This window comes from Pinus tabuliformis, chromosome 5_2 (genome assembly GCF_031772625.1).
Source record: "Pinus tabuliformis cultivar Carrire ecotype Pingquan chromosome 5_2, CPIR1, whole genome shotgun sequence".
In the NCBI taxonomy this organism is placed as follows: Eukaryota; Viridiplantae; Streptophyta; class Pinopsida; order Pinales; family Pinaceae; genus Pinus; species Pinus tabuliformis.
This window is the reverse complement of record NC_142306.1, coordinates 673645078-673665310: the sequence shown is the minus strand read 5'-3', so window position 1 is coordinate 673665310 and position 20233 is coordinate 673645078. Positions and strand designations below refer to the sequence as shown.

The 20233-nt window shown below is 32.3% G+C and overlaps 1 pseudogene; it reads left to right on the top strand.

Moving 5' to 3' along the window:
• Positions 1 to 492: 492 nt before the first annotated feature.
• Positions 493 to 18935, top strand: LOC149160902 (peptidyl-prolyl cis-trans isomerase 2-like; annotated as a pseudogene).
• The last annotated feature ends 1298 nt before the right edge of the window (positions 18936 to 20233 follow it).

Below are 20233 nucleotides of genomic sequence, written 5' to 3'. Positions count from 1 at the left end.
TGAACCAATGCTACAACGAACGTGTTATGTTTTGTACGAATTCCATCTATCATGCTCCTAACGGTTCACATGTATACATCAATAAGAAGCTACCGCGAGTTTTACGCAGTCAAGCATCTTATGAAGCGATTTATATTACACAGCCAAATCTTATGGCATACCTGACCTCCTCCAGCTATTATTGTTTGACAAAGTAAATACTTTCCACGCTCCAACAAATGATTAAAGGAGAAAGGGCTGTATAACTATTTCCCATGCTACTGAAAGATCAACACGTTTAATTGGTACTCGCAATTAGTGTGTGAAAGCAGGCCAATACATCCTCGAAGGCATAGTTCAAGTACCAGGTGTGGCTGCCGACAATTTAGGTGTATGCATGACTGTATTACAAATGCCTCCCACCGTTTTACTGTTGAGCATGTGCCACCTTCTATAGGTGGGACTTAGTGTCGTAGTTTTTGGTGGCTGACCTCAAAGGTTGACTTAACAGCCATGGCTGCTTTGGCACGCCATGGCAAACAGGTCACATGACTAATTGAACAACCATGCTTACGAACAATGAAGCGTCGGGACCAGTGCACATCCACCTGGTTGAATAAACACCATTTCCCGTATGACTGTCGGAGACGGGACCTTCGTCTTGTCACAATCAAATTTAAGGATACGTTGACAGGTGACTCTGCAGTTGTAACAGTCCCTCGTATTTCTTATACTCTATTGTCGTCGACAATTAGACACTCAAAACGACAAATGTTATTAACAAAAGCTATATTTTAGTTAGGTGGGTAGATATCTTTATTTTGAAAACGAGTTTTTAAAATAGGCACCAGTATTAAGTTAACAAAATCTAGTAAGGCAGGTAGATATCTTTATTTCCAAAACGCGTAATTAGGTAGAGATTTAATTTCTAAGTAATATTATGAAATATATTTGTTGAGTCTAGGCTCATTTTATAACTTAGTATGATGTGTAATGTCTGTTATCAAAATTGAAATTTTTTCATATTAGCAAAAATAAAATTTAAAAAAATCTAAAAGTGAAAAAAAAACATTTAAATAATGTAAGTTCCAAAATAAATTTACAAATGAATAAATTGGATATGTTTTTAACAAAATCTATTGTAATATCTATACTTTAGTTAGGTGGGTAGATATCTTTATTTTGAAAACCAGTTTTTAAAATAGGCACTAGTATTAAGTTAACAAAATCTAGTAAGGCAGGTAGATATCTTTATTTCCAAAACGAGTAATTAGGTAGAGATTTAATTTCTAAGTAATATTATGAAATATTTGTTGAGTCTAGGCTCATTTTATAGCTTAGTATGATGTGTAATGATGTTCATCTGTTATCAAAATTGAAAATTTTTCATATTTGCAAGAATAAAATTTTAAAAAATCTAATAGTGAAAAAAAAAACATTTAAATAATGTAAGTTCAAAAATAAATTTACAAATGAAGAAATTGGATCTCTCTAGGCTCATGTTAAATCCGTATTTAAAATGGATCTATACTAATAATAATATATATATTTTAAAATATTTATAATAATATAAATAAATTTAAGGTAAAATATTTATAATAATATATAAATAAATAAAATATTAAATTTTATTTTCAAAGCAATTATGTTTTTTTGTCATTTTAATTAAATTAATTAATTAAAAAAATTATTATATGAACTAATGTTATATGAAGTGAGTTATGGTTTTTTGGGTATGTGGTATTGATAAGATATGGTATTGGCCTATAGGATTGTAAGAAAGTCTATTTATAAAAAGGAATGTCCATGGTAAAGTGAGTAAATCTTCATGGTTAAGAATCTTATTCCATGTTTTTATAAAGTATATATGTTTTACTTATATATTATTTTTTTTATAATAATAATAATTTTAAAATTATCATAATTTAGTTAGCTTTTATAATTTTTTGCAACCTCAAATGTATAAAGAAGTATTTTGATATTTATTATGTATTGATGCCTATCCCATTTAATTTATACAGATGTGCTACTAACCATTATAGATTCATCTTAACCAAAAATCTAGCAAGAGCCAAGGGTGATCAAATCTCTTGAACTTAAAGCTTATTTTAGAGTGCAAAATTAGAATAAAATGTTTGCATCTCGACATATTTGATCCTATGAAGAGAGAGAGAACACTTGTAACTTTTCATTGTTTATATTGCATTTTTGAAAGTATAAAATGAATCATATATTCATATATTCATTTTTGTTTTTGTTATATTTGAGGTTTATATATATATATATATATATATATATATATATATATATATATATATATATATAATTTTAAAAGGAACACGTGTCAACTCCAAATTGAACACAGGCATACTTACACATCTCCTTCATACTCACGTGTAAAATGAGCCTCTCTTTAATAAATAAAATCAAACACATATATTCATTTTGTTAGTTTTATATATATATATATATATATATATATATATATATATATATATATATATATATATATATATATATATAAAAAAGGACACATGTCAACTCCAAGTTGAATATGGACATACTCACACATGTCTCTCAACTGGGCTATAGAATGAGCCTCTTAGCTCAATCAATAAGTGGATATTTGAGATTTAATCTTGATGGAATATCCATGAAATATTTATAAACAAGTGTGTTTAGGGCTTCAGAATTTTAATTTAATCATCAATAATTATTGGGTGGATGGTTGGTATTTAACCTCCACATAATATTATATAATATTCTTAATAATAGCCACATATTTATCTCAAAAGTATTTATGTTTTCTTTAATTAAATTCATTAATTAAAAAAATGTCAAATGAGCAAATGCTATATGAAATGAGTTATGATTTTCTCGGCTTATGGGAGTATTGTGGCATTCCAATTTTTCTTTTGGGTATACTTGTTGTTGAGCCCAGTGCCTTCTTCAACATCAGCCTAAAAGCGCCACGAGTCAAATCACTTAATTTTTAATTTATTTTTTGGTGATATTTATATCTTAAAAATAAAGTTAATATTTAACTAGAGAATTTGCAAATTCATATTTGATTTTTAGCAAACATATTTAGAACTAAGTATGGACATGTATGAACAACATGTAACCAATATCTATGATGATTGAGGGTAGAAAAGTATAAACCACTGAAATAATAACAAAAGTGTGCATTTCACAATTTTGTCCTTTGACATGACTAATGTACTGAAAATGTTCACCATACTATGGGTGACATTCTACAATTATTCTAGCTTTGATAGGTAATCTAGTTGGTTGAAGCTTCCCTTGCTAAATCTTTGCACGCGCGTGCTCAATTATCGGTTTGAACTAGCTAGGCGTGATGGGCCTGCGCGAGAACATTACAAGGAAAAAGGAAAAAAGAAAAAGATAAATATTCTAGTGAAAAAGGAAAAAGATAAATATTCTACAATTACTTACAAATAGTTCAAGTTTATAAAATTAATATTAAAAATTTATTAACATTATTAATATCAATATATATATCAATATTAATATTAATGTCTTTTTTGAGAAAAAAACCATAATTTTTATTTTGTAAATAGAAAATAAAAATTACATTCTATAGACTCATTAAGTGTATATACGATCCTAAACTGTAACATGTCTAATAAAAATCAAACATCTAGTGCTGAAAGAGCCGGGAATGAAACCCTAAGTTCAACAAATCCCTAAACGACAATTAAAACCAAATTTTAGGCATGTAGGCCCTACGAGATTCCATGTAGGGAGAAAAAAAAGTAAACATCACGTCCCAGGGACAAACAACAAGACTGCAATTCAGAAACAAAAACTGGGCCCGAGACACACTCCGAGAGGCCACAAAAATAGGACAATGCATCCATGAGGTAGCCATTGGAAGCAAACCACGCAACCGAGGAAGGGGCCGCAACAAAGGCATTGAAAAGAAAAGAGAAAGGCCACTGGAAGAAATATGGATGGAGAAGAGACAATAAAAATGACACATTCATGAGCCAAACCAGGCGCGAAGCAACCGACAACACTAGACGAGTGAAGAAGACCGCCAAAATTCAAGACTCTCACAGAAAAACCATTAAATTTAATAATATTAAAATTAGTATTAGAATCAATGTTAATAACATTAATATTAAAATTAACATTAAGCTTATTGTTAATGTTAATATTATTATTAAATTTAACATTAATGTTAACCTTAACATTAATATTTTACCTTAACTACATGAATAAGCATTGTCTATTTCACAGTAGGGGGTTCATAATTTTTTTTTAAAGTTGTAAATTTTGTATAACATTCCAGATTTAATAAACTTGGAATATTTTTATTCATATATAAAATCTGACAAATGAAATTAAGAGTTACAAAACCTAAAGGACACCTTTTTTAGTTTCAAAAACTATTGCAATTGTTTGCAAGGCGTTACAATTTTATCACGCATGTTGTCGTTCCAATCCGCCATAATTAATTTCCACTTCTTCACTGGTGTCGATCTCAATTGTTTCTCCCATTCAATTCTATCATTAAAAGTGCACAAATTTGAATCTGCCAAGATTTTGAGCAAAAAAATGGTGCATTAACCCATGCCGTAGTCCTGGTGCTGCTCTGAGGAGACGAACTAGCAACACGACTGTGCTCGTTTCAGCTCTTAACATCGATCATAGGGAGAGATACAAGTAACCACGTAAGACGGTGGAACTTCTCGTGAAGCAATTTGCATACTAAAATCATTCAAATGAATGAATTTATTTTCCTTGTCTACGTCACATTAATTAATGCATCTATTTTAGGATCTGTTTCTGATAGACAAGACATTTCAGAAATGAAAAGTTACATGTATTTCAAGGTTTCTTATTACGAAAATATTATAACTAAGATGAGAGTAGAAAGGGCTTGTTTTGTTTTGTTTCACTACTATAAAAAAGTTATTTTACATTAAAATTTAATATCAATTGAATTGTTTTAAATATAGAATTATGATAAAAATACTTTGACATAAAAATATTTTAAAACAAAATTTTATATTTATGGCAAAAATAGTTTGAGACAAAAATTTGTATTTAACACAAAAACATTTAAGACAAAGTTTTATATTTAAGACAAAAACAATTTGAGATGAAAATATTTTAAGACAAAACTTTATATTTAAGACAATGCCCACTTAAGACAGGCAATGGAAATTAAGACAAAACCCATAAAAGACACTTAACAATTAAGACAAAATCATATCAATTTAAGACAATATTATCTAACGCCTACAAAATTGAATTTGACAATGCCCCCTAATTGAATCTTACAGTGTGCCCTAAGTTTGCCAACTTATGTCTCGCCCCTATACTGAAACCACTATTCACTTGTTATTCATGTTATTTTATATAAAGACAACAATTTGTTGTGCTCTTTTTATAGTGGGGGTAGCCAACTCTGAAGAATGTGACAACTTTTATTGGAAAGAATTCTAGAACATCAATTTCCCTTCTATCCCTTCGATCTTCGCTGATACGAAGATACGAATAGAGACAGTGGGGGGAGTCGACTCTGAAGAATGTGACAACTTTTCAGGGAAAGAATTCGCGGACATCAATTCCCCTTCTATCCCTTTGATCTCTGTTGATACGAATAGAGACAACTTATCTGCTGTTGCATTCAGAAAGTTTGCACAGAGATTCTATGAATGGATAGGGGATAATTATATTTTTAATTTTTGAAAATAAATATTCAAACCACAAGAAATTTAATCATATCAATTTCTTTCTTTTATATTATATTTTTCCCCTTTTCAATATAAAATTAGAATATGCTAATTATATTAAATTTTTAATTAATTATAAAATTAAAATATAACATTTTGAAAAGTTAGAATATTTTTAACTATTTAATTTAAGGTATATTTATTTGAAAATTATATTAAAAATTACATGAAAGTAATAAATTAAAGATAATTTGATTTCAAAACAATTACAATATACAATATACCATATTCTAAAAATATAATAAATAAATAGATAAAAAATTTTATTTTTTTGGTTGGCCTAACTCAGGCGGATTTGAAATTTCAATCTCATGGTTTTACAAAATACTTTAAAAACATGATACTTCATAACAAGGTGATTGTCAATTGAGTTACATTCCATGATCTAAAATTATTTATCTTTTTAAATATGTGAAAAAATTTAAATCACTTCAACTAAAACTTTGATATAAATTTGCAAAAAATTAAATACAATATAATGATGAAAATTTTTAAATATTTTCTCAATTGTTTTCCATGCGCGGGCACACACAGACATATATATTAATTAAAAAAATATACATAAAGAAACAAAAAAAATTAAAATACAAATTCATCAATATATGCATTTTAAACCTTCATTTTTTCTTTCTAAATGAAAAGTGAGAAATTTGATTCTTGCATATGTCTTATACTCACATCTCAATTTTATTTTCACTATTGAACAAATATATCAAAGAGATAAATAACAATAATTTAATTATTTCTTAGATAATATATTAATATTTAAATTTTTTTCTTATTGTAAAAAAACTTTCTACTAATAATGTAAAAAACAAAAAATGCAAAATGCAGTTTAATATTTTTTATATTAATTTATTGTTAGGTATTAATATTTTGATAAATATTTTCATCTAGTAATTACAAAACCATGAATGCATTATTAAGAAACCAAGTAATATTAGTAATTGATATCATTTCAAACTAGGGAATAATTACTATGCGATTTATATTCCTCACTTAATAGAGATATATATAAACAAATTATGAAGGAGGTTGAAAGAGTACCTCTAGCATAAACTTTAATTTAACCTAAAAATCTATTGTCATGCCCCTATAGTCACCCACATGGGAGGTTGACTTAGTGCACCTAGATGACCCATCACTACAAGTTTGTGGTGTATCGTGACTCATTTCATCTCATCAATTTTCTCAATATGAAACTATGTGATTCCATACTACACCCCACTTTTTATATTTCACCATTATTAAAATTCATAAGTTTAACACTCATTAAAGTATGTAGATAATCATTCCATACAATTTTGCGTTAACATAAGCAATATGCAAATGATATGAATGAAAGTAATCTTATAGAATCAACAACCCATTTGGCCTAACAGTTATCAAATATTCAAATGCGTTACAACCAAGTGAACTCTAGTCTTGTATAGCAATTTAAAAATGATAACAGTGCACAATTAATACAAACCTATCCTCAAATTTCCTATTTGATTTATTATTGTTGATCACAACTTTGTCATAGATCAAAATCATCATTTCACTTGATAGAAATGGTAAGTAATGTCGTATGCGTGCAATGTATGAAGAGTTAAGTTAAGTGAAGGAAAGAAAGTTAAGTATAATATTAAAATTCAAGCGAGTGAGAGTTAAAAAGCTAATGTCTTGTCAAGAAAATCTCAGTTAAGGAAAAAATAAATGTCAATTTATGTTAAAGTGAAGTTAAAAAATTTTAGTTGAAACGTCAAGTCATAATTTACATGAGGAAAAAAAGTTAGAGTTTGCATGATTCCATATTTAGAAAGTTTAGTGCTTATATACTCATGGTTGGGTCATTGTAATGTGAAGAAATAAGAGATAATAGTAGCAACTTGGTGGACGTATATGAGAGAACAATTAATATTGAATAGAACTTATTTATTCAAGAAAAAACTTGTGTACTTATTTGCCTTGTGTTTGCATGTTTATCTCTACCTCTAAATAACAAGTGGTATCAGAGCGAGGTTTAGCAAGGTTTCAAAGAACCAAAGGAGTTAAGAAGGTCATGAGCTACTTCCACTAAGAGCCTTTGTTATTGTGATTAGCCCACAAATCAAAGTTTGTATACATTAGTCCATAAGTAGAAACTACAGCTCATTGAGAGTTTGTAAACCAAACTACTAAAAGATTAAGGTGAGTAGCCTAAAAATCCACCACCATATCAAGAGGAAAGAGCCATTGCCACTAACCAAAGAAGGAGTCTCCACTGTAAGCTGTAGCCATGAGCCTCCATAAGAATTTGCGTAGAAGAGCTTAGCAAAGTTGCTAGTAGTTGTTGGGAGCCACCGTTAAAGTGAAGGTTAAAATTTTTAGTTTTAAAGATAATCAAGTGGATTTGATGTTCATTTATAGAAGTCAGACACAATAAGGAAAGAAGACAGAAGACAAAAGAAAGATGACAACCATGGGCCGCAATGAAAGGCTAAAGCAAACCGAGAAAAGAAATCGAAAGGAAGAGTCAAAGTATTTCAAAGAGCTCATAGAGTTTCTCACCACATTCGGGGCATCTAAAAGAAAAGTAGATGAAGTAGAACAATTCGAGGATGAATGGATCAAGATAGATCTAGTAACACTTCCAAAATTTACTGGTAAAATTTTTAATTTTTGTGAACTGTCAAATGAAAATTTTTCTTCAATGTAAAGAGTTGATTGAGTATCATTCTAATAACCCATATGATGAAGTATGTGATGCCTTAGTATTGGATATTATAAAACATGCATTGGATGAGAAGTCCTTATGCAAGGTAACAAAAGCTACACTTTCCTAGGAAGCATGGAAGACTCTGGAAGTAGAAGTATAAAGAAAAGTGACATAAAGCTGCAAATTTTATTACAGTATGTTGAAGAATCAATAGAAAGTCAACCTCAGGTGTGAGAGTAAATAAGAACGACTCTAGGAGGAAAACACAACTTGGAGAATCCCACTCAAATTTGGATGATGGTCATAAATACTATAAAAGTGAAACCCATCATGCATACATGCATATGGATGAAGAAGACAAAAAAAATATTATAGAGTGAGAAGTTGAAGCTTCTGTGTGTGAAGTAGAGCAAGAGAATATAAATGCTCAAGAACCACACTGTAACATGGATGGTGAATCCCACTGTGACGAGACACATGTGGATGGTGACTACAAAATGAGTTGTGAATTGGTGAATCCAACAATAGACATTATTGATGATGGTTAAGCTTCTAATAAAGAAGTGAATAACATGTGTGATATAGTTGGTATTATTGTAGTTGGTGATGACCTCTTTTCATCATAGATTGATGCATTTAAGTTTGAGAATAACAAATATAGTTCTTCATATGAAGTAATGGTTTGTAGAGCCGAAAGTGCATCTCTCATGAATCCAACAACAAATGATGAATTTGGTGTAGTTGAAATTGATTAATGAGCACATGCATGCTCATATATCTCACCATAGAGTGGATGAAAATTATGTTTGTGAAATTTATGGTCTCTTTTTTGAAACAAGGAATGATTATGGAAATATGGAAAGTGCCATGTTTGATGAATAATTGAAGGTTGAAGCTACCACTATAGCAGAAAGTTATGAAGAAATAGTTAGAATTTCTCATGAAGCAGTGCACGATCTAACAACAATTGATGATTAAGAAAAGGATAAAGTGATTCATGAGTTTTTGATGAGAATATCCACTAACAACATAATAGTGGAAGATAACCTCAATGCAGTTGAAGAGGTAGAGAAGAAAGAAGAAGCAAAGAAATCTCTCATTGCAGAGAATAATGAAGATGTTTTTAACATTGATTTTGAGTGTGTAAGTAGATAGGAAAATAGTCCAATTATAGTTTTATTTGAAATAGAAGATGAAGAAAAATATGTAGGAAAGGGCATCGAAGTTTCTGAAGATGAAGAAGAAAGCATTGAAATAACCTTTCAACAATGGAGTCAAGAAGAGATCAAATTCTAGTATCAAGGAATATGGCAGAAAAAACATCAATAATATGAAGCGGGAGAAGTATGGAAAATCACATTGTTTGAAGATGAAAAGTTGTGGTTGTAGTCCATGAGTGAAAAAATCTTACAAGAGGAAGCTATAGAAGATATGATCTGAAAGCCTACATTTTTTTAAGAACAAATATAAAAGAAGTCTAAGAAAAATTGCAATAGAAGCAAGTGAAGAAATATGGAGCTTACATCAAGAAAGAACAACTAAAGATGAAGCAATTTCAAGGGTATAGAACATTGAAGAAATGAAAAAGAAGGAACTACATTGTCAAAAGTTTTATGAGTCAATTTTTTATTGCAAGTGTAACATGCCTAATTGAGTCATGACTAAGTTAAGGTTGAGTCATATGGTCGTAATTAAGGGTGAGTTTTAAAAATAGTAATTACTCTCGTATGCACGCAATGCATGAAGAGTAGAGTTAAGTTAAGGAAAGCAATCTAAGTCTAATATTAGAAGTCAAGTGAGCTAGAGTTAGAAGGTTACTTATTTGTCTAGAAAATTTGAGTCAAGAATTATAAAAATGTTGAGTTAAGTTAAAGGAAAGTTAGAAAAGTTTAGTTAAAGTGTGAAGTCTTAGTTTACATGAGGAAAGGAAAGTTAGATTTTGCATGATTCCATATTTAAAAAGTTTAGTGTTTATATACCTGTGGTTGGGCCATTGTAATGTGAAGCAAAAAGGGAGAATAATAATAGGTCGGTGGATGTATATGAGAGAATAATTAATGAATAATTTTTTTTTATTCAAGCAGAAGCTTTCATAGTTATTTTTCTTGTGTTTGCATGCTTATCTTTGCCTCTAACTAACATGAACTTATCTCCCTACACTTTGTCACATAAGAAAATTGTTTCATGACTTGTTCATTGTCCCACCTAATCATGCTATACATTGGGTGATTGCACACTATCCAAACCCATATAAATTTATGCATTTCCCATCCAACTCCTTCACCAACTCTTCATCTCACATTAGAACTTATAATCCAAATGGTACTTGGTCAAATCCTTGTTGCCTTAACCAACTCTCTCATGGAATTTACAAGAAATCGATCCAAATTGAAGAGGGTTGCACCCTTCCTTTTTGAATGGGTCAATATTTTGTATTAAATACCTTTCCCATAGTTTTTCCTAACCAGTCTCAATAGTCATATGTGCTCCTTTGTGCTCACCTAACTCATGCGCTATCTCACCATGTCCACTCTAGTTGATTCAAATCATTCTAATGGGTGCCTCTCTACATGCTTGCATGTTATCCTCACGTGTTCATCCTGATAGCACTAGGTTTGTACCTTCACAAAAGGTCCAAATGTTTTGAGAGTCATTTGACAACTTCATTTAGAAAGAGTGAAGGGTTAAGTATTGGGCTATGTAAAAACTTTTGTATGAAAGGGTAGCATAAAGCTTAGAAACATTTTAAAAGGGTTTATTTATGATATACCTCATTTTATGCTAAGTTTTGCAGCAAAAACAGAGCCAATTAAATGAATATAGGTGGTGTTATGAAATATTTTTGAAGCACCTACAGCTGGCACCACAAAAATATTTTGCAGCGCCTAATAAATGCTTTCTAATTACCACATTGCTAATTTCAAGTTATTAAATATTATTTGAATTAATTTAACTGATGGTACTACTTGATGTGACATCTGGAGCGGTTTTCAAGCATTAGAGGAGGGTTTGAAAGCTAAAACCTAAAAACTACAGTTATTTGTAAAAAGGCCCTTTCCAGCATTTCCAGGTAACCAGTTTGCAGTGCACAAGAGAGTTTTTACGATGTGTGACTAGTGGTTGGGTATAGTTGTAGTTGAGAAATGGGAAATTATGACCATATAAAGAGATATGAACCAGATGGCATAGAGTGTTCCAAGATTATCAAGAACTCATACCATTTTTCACCAATGCTGGATGGGAGCCAATTTTTCATCATTTTAATGGATATAATCTGAGCTAATGCCACAACTTATTAATTCCTTTGATGGAAACACAACAAAGGTAAGGGATTTAGAGTTTGTATTCATTGAGTCTATTGTAGAAGCCACAAGGTTATCTATTGAAGGAGAAAAGTGGTTCAAAAATAAAATGGTACAAAATGTAGATTTGAATTTCTTCTTGAAGGAAAATGCTCAAAACCCTAATTGGAGCATTGGAATCCCTCAGAGTATGTTGAAGCCCGAATGGACCAATGTTCTAAGGACTGTGTAGATTTTATTTATGTGTGAAGGTAGGTACTCAAAGGTTTATTTATATCACATGATATTTTTATGTCACTTAGTTGGTTTTAGTAAGATGAGTCTGCCTTATTTTTTACACCAAAGTTTGCTCAAAATGACTACTAAGGCTAGAACTAGAACTGAGTTGTTTTCTCATGATATATGCCATCATGGATTGATTAAAATGTTATACACCCATGAATTGAATAAGCATGTAGAATAATTGAGACAGAGGACATGGAGAAACCCTGCACCTAGAAAGCAGAAGAAGGCTAAAGCTAAAACCCTTGTCGAAACACTAGCTTCAAAAGCAGAGAACGAATTCAGTCAGCAAATTCTTATTCAAGAGAATGTTGAAAACCCTATGAGTGAACAAAAAATTAGGGTTTATGAAAGAAAAATAGAAAGACATTGCAAACAAGTACAAGAAGGTGAGAAATCAGAGCATATAGTAGTAGAAGACAAAAAGGGAAAGCGTCCAAGCAAGAAAGCATGGGATACCAATAGAGAAACATAATCTAGGGTTCATTACTTTAAAAAACCTCATACTATACCTACCAATAAGTTGAGGCTAGACTTCAAATCTAAATTTAACCCTAGATTGGAATAATAAATAGTTATTGATGAAGAAGAGGATGTAGAATCTTCCGAAGGCAAGAAGAAATATGCAAAGAAAGTAAAGACGAAGTATGCAAAAAGGATAGGGAGGAAAACCCTAGAAGCTGACAAATGAATTCATGAAAGGGGTAGGAGACTCACAAGATCAATAGAAGTCCAGGATAATTTGAGCATGCTTGCTCAAGCAACTGTAACTATAGAAGATTGAGCAGGTTCATATTTTTTGCAAGTAGTATATTAATCTAAAAATAGGGGAAGTTGATGTTTGCTGGAGAACCCTAATTTTGGCATTTGAGAGATGCACCCCTTTTTAAGGGTTCTTTTATGTAGGCCTACACACCTAGTTTGATAGATTGATAAGTGGTTTCTCGTTGCTTGGGAATTTGATAGATGCACAGTTTTCTAAGGGTTCCTTTATGTAGGCTTACATGTCTGGTTTTCTTGATTGATGAGTGCCTACCCATTGTTTGTGTTGAGAAATATAGGGGCAACAATTATAGGTGAGTTATTTACTTTGATCATTGTTTGTGATATATTTTTACTTTGTTAAATTAGCTTCTTCTTCTTCTTCTTTATTATTATTAGTGTTGTCTTCATCAAACAACTACCAAATCATAAAAAACAATAAGACAAAGGACACAAGGTATGGGCGATCAGCCAAGGACAAAACCTTTCCAACTCTGAGAGGAAAACCCACAAGAATTCTTCTTCTTATCGAATATTCAATTAACGAATTCCAAGATCTAGACCCTTGACCAAGACCCCTCCAAGGACAAATAAATCCCTCCCATTGATGAGCTTCTCTTTTGCAAAGTCAATTAACTTTTTCAATAGCAACAAATTCTCCTTCGACCTATTTTTTGGACCTACAACTTTTGGACTACAATTCGACCTTACTACAAAAACCCTAGGCCACACGTGTGGCTAGAATATGGATGAGTTTGACTTCTTTCTTACTCTCTTGAGATGGAATATTCTTCTTATTAATTAGACTTGTAAGCAAGACCTTCTTTGACCCAAAACTTCAGCTCTCTTGGAGTGACTGCAATTTGATATCTTCTACTACAAGATGATGCTATAATTCTCACACGTGTGGAAGACTATATCCCAAAAATAGATCTAAAGTGCTTCGTTCTTCCTTCTCCTTTCTTCAGTGGGAATTAGGCTTCTTTCTCTATCTTTATCGAACTCTTATTGATTCTTGAGTGAGTGATCCTTGAATGAGGTCGAGTGCTCCTTTATATAGATTTTCTTGAGCCCTCAAATAGGCTGACTTCACCTTCTAGATAGGCCGACTTGCTTCTTTGTAGGTTGACTTTCTTATTAACACTTGATGAGGTCTTGGAGGGTCTTTTGAGTATACTTTGACTCACATAAATTTTATTTACAATATGTAATATGCCCCAATTTGGGTCTTTCATACATGGCAATGACTTATAGACTCAAGGAAAAGACCTAGGAGCTCACAATGGAACCTTGACCTAAAAAATAAATTTCTATGTCTGAAGAACAATAATAAATCAATTTTTCTTATTACATCAAATAAATAAAATCCTGATTATGTCATTATGAAGACCGAACCTATTTACATTTTTCAACGCTCCCTCTCAACTAGGGATGTATTCATAATCCATACAAGGTACTTGGACATTCTCAATCTAGACAATTCTCATAAGAAGAGTTGGATTGCTAACCCATTTATTTAACATCAAATCAACTAGAATTTTCACATAACAAGACCTTGACTAACAATTCTTTCTCTCACAAGATCAGAGCACCATGCTAGCGAGACTAATGACTGATAGACATAATCATCATTGTCTCTCAAGGCATGTACCCCAACCGAGTGTTCACATGATATGTACTTCTAAGACTATTCTTATCTTGGATTTCCAGTCCTCAAATAATAACATTCCTCTATGACTACTCTTATATTAGATGTCCTACCTCATCCTCAAAGAGTATTAGATGCCAGATGCTTACCCAATCCTCCAATCTTTCTTCCAAAGTTAAGACAAGTCTCCCTCTCAACTAGGGAGGATATACCCATTCCTATGAAGGAATGTACCCATTCCTATAAAAGGAATGTACCCAAGCTCCCTCTTATCCAGGGACTTGTCCAAGATCCCTCTTAACCAGGGACTTGGTTTTCAATAACAACTCTTTGGTGGAGATCATGGTACCTTTGGCTACTTGAAAAGCTCCTCCTTTCGATGTCATGAAATTAATCTTGAACATTATGAAGCCTTCATCTTTTGGGACTCCTTCATAGGGCATCAACCATCCATCACTTTCCTTCACGAACCATGTCAATCATGCGATCCTTCCTTTCATTAGAAAGTGATCAATTGGTCCATATATGGCTTTTCTTCATACAACTACCTTTTCCACATCATGTTTCCTTTAAGATTTTTCATCCCACTACATGAGTACTAATTTCCTTTAATGTCTCCAGCTTTAATACATAGGGTATGAGGGGCCACTTGATGGATTCTATAAGGATCCTTTGAGCCCTTACTTCCCCTTTCATATAAATTGCAAGAGCTTGAGCTTCTTCCTTTGCATGTTTAGCGATTTAACCCTTAACATGATCGATGACTTCGTTTTCTATGAGGATCAAATATGTCCTCTTCTTCCATGCAAAAAAGTTTGATTACCCAACCAATTTGTTTCTTTCCTTGAAAAATGAAGTCATTTTGACAGTTGTGTACATAAAGATACTTACTTATGAAGATACCCCTTGATGAAAATATCTTTAACTTTCTTCCTTCTTGATGATGATGATGATGATTGAAGATGTCTTCCAATCCTAGATTTTTTCTTAGGTTGGTAATGGTAAATAAAACCATTACTCTTGGCAAAGGCTAGAAGATATTACAACACCAAGAAAAGCCTACAAGATTCACACTAACAATCCTAGATCAAATCTTGCAAGAGAAATTTTTGCTCCAATGGAAGCTACTTAAGTAGTCTTCAGATAACCTAATCTACAATCTCCACATACACATTTATTGATAAGAAATCAAATCTCTTCTTTAACACATCTGGAGGGGATTACTTGGCAAGAAAATTTTCTAGGTTATTTAATTAATCTGTCAGAATATTGACTAGTAGCATTTCTCCTAAGGGTTGAAGAACTAGGATTCATAAATAAACTTGTATTATATGGTTTCAAACCCTTCTTGTCTCCTTCAAACCCACTTGAACGAGATGCAATTTCATAAACTGTCATAATTTTTCTTGTTTACCCTTCAATATGCTAGAGTGTGCTAGCTGAGAAAGGGAAAATATAAAAAATATTGTTCATTTTAGTGCAAGATATTTAAAAACAATCAACATCATGAAACCTATAACTCAGGTTCATCACAGGTTTGAAATCTAAGACCTTGGCAGAAAAGACACATACCTTGGGATAACAAAAAACGCACAGTATCCTGTCTATAGGTCATCTCTTTACTTTGAAAAAATTGACTTTTAAAAGTAAAATTCCCTGTATTTCAGGAATAAGAGGTCCCTCTTTCGGAGATTAAGAATGACATTAGTTTTGATGGTTACTAGTTGATTTTTCTATATTCATTTTTCCTCGGACTTACAGTCTTGCTTGGCAAGGGTTGCTACAACTTTGTATTATTGTAGAAGGATTGGTCATGATCTATCTTACCTGAGTTTGATTTGTCTTGTTTGTGGTGTTCTTGATTGATTGTGAAGGGTCAACTCTTTGTTAAGAGAAAGAATTAAAAGAATACAACCAACCATCGAACAACAAGGTGAAGCTTTAGTGTAGAGTGTCAAACTCACTTTTTCTCCCTGAAAGTAAATGTAGTGGATTGTGAATTTCCCTAAAACGGGAACTTCCATTTCCTTTCCCTTCAGAAATCCATGACCACCCATGAAAACCTTCATTCTTACAGGTTCTTTTGGTAGTGTTTCCCTTTTTGTTTTCCTTCACTTATGATGAAAATTGAGTGACTAGAGTTGTTATCGAATAAATTTTCATTTGTTGTCCCTAATAATTGTTTCATGTAATTTTACATTGTTTTAGTGGAGATTGGATGTCTACCTTCTATTTGAGCTACAATGACTAGAATTTTTACCTTATGTTTGAGATGCAATTCTATTAACTCTTGGTCTATTTCTCTACTAAAAAATTAAATCCATTTATGCTCTCACAATACCTATTTGGGCATGACCATGTTAAAGCTTGCCATGGTGATCATGTTTTTAAGTATGATTTGAAAGGGTAGCTTGTAGACATGACTAGGAGATGAATCATTACCCAAATATAATGGTATTACTAGAGAAATTCTATAAACTAATTATAGTCTTTTCCCATGGTTTTGTTTCATCTTAGTACCTTTTGTTGTCAATTATGGGACTTGTCTATATGTGTCATGGGAATTTTTTTTTTTGATGCACCATTATTTTTTAGGTGTTAATGGTTGGTAATTAGTTGATGATGACTGTCTAGAGATAATTCAAAGTAACAATACTAATGATAAGTCCCAATATGTAGTGATTTCATCAACTTTTGTTTAGATGTTGTGATGGAATATATGGCATCAATGCCACCCACCTTGGAATTCCATGTGGAAATAGAATTTTTAACCATGGTGTTGGATGTTCCATTTGTTTTTATTATAATGCATCTAATATTACATTAAATAGTCAACATGATTTCTTCAATTCTTACATCCATGGGCTCATGTGTAGCTGATATGACATTCTCTCTCCAAATTGTTGCTTGGTGGAGTCCTCATTTGAATGCAGATTTGTACTATCTTCTCTATATGAAGAAATAGGTATAAGCCAAATGATACTAAAAGTCCTTTTCCTTTTTTCTGATCATAAAGTCCGTACACTTCCGCTAACTGGAATGAGGCTTTTCCATCTATTGCATTGTCATATGAACCCATGTGAAGCAAGATGGAATAAAATTTAATTGAAAAACTAATGTGATGAACATAATTTGGTGTTTCAAACATGAATAAATCCTTGTCAGGTCCTTGTCATCCTTTTACAAACACCTCTTTTGGAATCTAGTGAAATTTTCATGAAAAATATGAAAAGGAGTGATGTCAAATTTCACTTTCAATAATGTTGAGGTCGATAAATGAGTACATTTATAGAATACTATGTGAAGAGGTCCAGGGATCAATAAGTGATAATCCTGGCATCGATAATTTTTAGAGAATACTAGTCAAATATGGTATCACTAAAGTTTGGAACTTCTACAATGATAATGAGTCTAACTGGCTCGAGAAAAAGGACTTCTACAAAGAAGAAGATGGAACAAAATGACTTATAAAAAGTAGAAGATTGTTCCATTTCCTTGGCCACATTCCAATGAAAAGCTATATACTTATAAGGATGTAAGACATCATATTCTTCCTAAGAGAAGGATAAGAAATCTACTTTTTATGGGTATCAAAACAACATGTTGATATTGCATGCAAATCTATAACATGTAAAACACCCATAACTTTCTTCTTTCTCCTAATTTGAGATATACAAGTGCCCAACAAGTACCAAGTCGACCCTTCAAAATCTGTCCACACATCTTCTTTCAATTGTCCACAATGAACTCAATCAAAGTCTTGACTTAGATTTATACTAGGACCAAATTTAGGCCTTCTTTACTATCCCAAAAATCTTGGTCTTCACCACATAATAGACTTTGATTTCAACTCTGGATGAGAGGGTTTTTATATAGAATAAAAGAAATCAGTGGGTTATATTTTATAGAATAAAAGGAATGAGTGAGATGCCATATCACTGGAACTCCCTCATATTTTTCTTCAATTTCGGGGAAAAGAGGTTTTGCAGTGGAGAAAGTAGGGTTGATATGTAGGTTTTCTTTGATATGTAGGTCGACAGTACCCCATCCAGTTGAATCATGATGGAGTCTATGATGATGTGGTGCCAAATATTGCTGAGAAGTTCTACGTGTTGTGTACTGACAAGAAAGGCATTGACCACTCTAGCAAGCCCGTGCACTTCAAGGGTTCAACATTCCACTGTATGATCCCAGGGTTCATGTTCCAGGGTGGTGACTTCACACGGGGCAATGAAACCAACGGGGATTTGATCTACGATGAGAATTTTAGCGATGAGAACTTTGTAAAGAAGCACATGGTGCCCGACGTCCTCTCTATGGCCAACAACGACCCTAACACTAATGGCTCCCAGTTCTTGATCTGTACCACATAGACCTCGTTGCTTAATGGAAAGCATGTCATATTTGGTCAAGTTTTAGAGGGCATGGAGGTCTTGCATGAGGTCAAGAACGTTGGCTCTGAATCTCGCAGAACTTCAAAGTCGGTTTTCATAATCGACTCTTGACAACTCTCTTGAATTTTCATTATTTCCCTTCACCATTACATTGCATAAGTTCATAGGGGATTATTACCTTTAACCAATGCATTGCATAGGTTCCTAGGGTGTTGTTTCCCTTATCATTACATTGCATAAGTTCCTAGGGTTTGTCAACATTAGAGATTTCAATGGTTTTTTGTATCTTTGGGGTCTTATAAACACTATAGTAATAACTTAGTTATGTTAGTTTCTATCATATTAAATTTCTACCTATGGAGTTGCATTCATAGTAAAAATAAACATTTCTTCAATTCTCTCAAAAATTAATAATGGTGAAATCTCAAGTCACCTATTTTTGGATTCCCATCTGGCATGGTAATAAGCTTCCTTAGACAATATCATAAATAATGGTTGATGATGCAAGCATTCCAATCTTATGCAAGAATGTAAGGTCGTGCTTGAGAAGATTTTTGTCACAAAACCACTTGTCAAGTAGCAAGAACAACAAATTGAAAGTCTTTCCATTCCCCTTGTTGTTGACAACCCATTTCCTTTAGCCTGGATGATGTAGAAATCACTCTACAACCCCTAATTATGGCATGTGATTCAAGTTTCTTGAAAATGGTGGAACCTGCCCTACATTGCATATAGAAATTGATACTCGAAGATGAGGCTGATACATTCAATCGCCCTAAGAGAAACCTTTTATTTCAGCACATGGAATCGGTCTACAAGTGCCATGATTTGGGAGATGAGAATAATTTATCGAGATCCTTGTTCTCAAAACCCTAGTTTTTGGGGTTACATCTGCGATTTTAAGGATTCATGGAGATTTCCTATTGTAGCCTTTGAAAACCTGCTATACTTGGGTAGAAAAAATGTGGTTAATTAGACCACTGTTATGGCCTCCCTTACACAAATGCTTGTCACAATGTTTCGCCACATGGATGATGATATACTATTGATCGATTTGATTTGATAGATAAATATATGCTAGATGCTAAGTATTAGGATACAAGTATGTACAAGACTTCTCTACAAGGTAGAAAGGGTGAACTAGTTGATGGAGATTTGGAATGAGATGGACATTTGGAATTAAAAATCAGCAACGAGTTTTGACGAGATGCGTTTTTGGTTTTCAGGGTATTATGTAAGATCTCAATGAATATTATACCTCAACAAGCTACCTTGGATCCACCTCTTATGTGGGGAAAGACAATGGCATTGGAGCTATTGAAGATTCTTCTAGGAAATGTTGGAGTTGTTTTTTGGACGATTGAGAGGTATTGAATTTGTTGTTCTATCCTGATTGTGAAATTCCTTTGTTTTTCATTTTG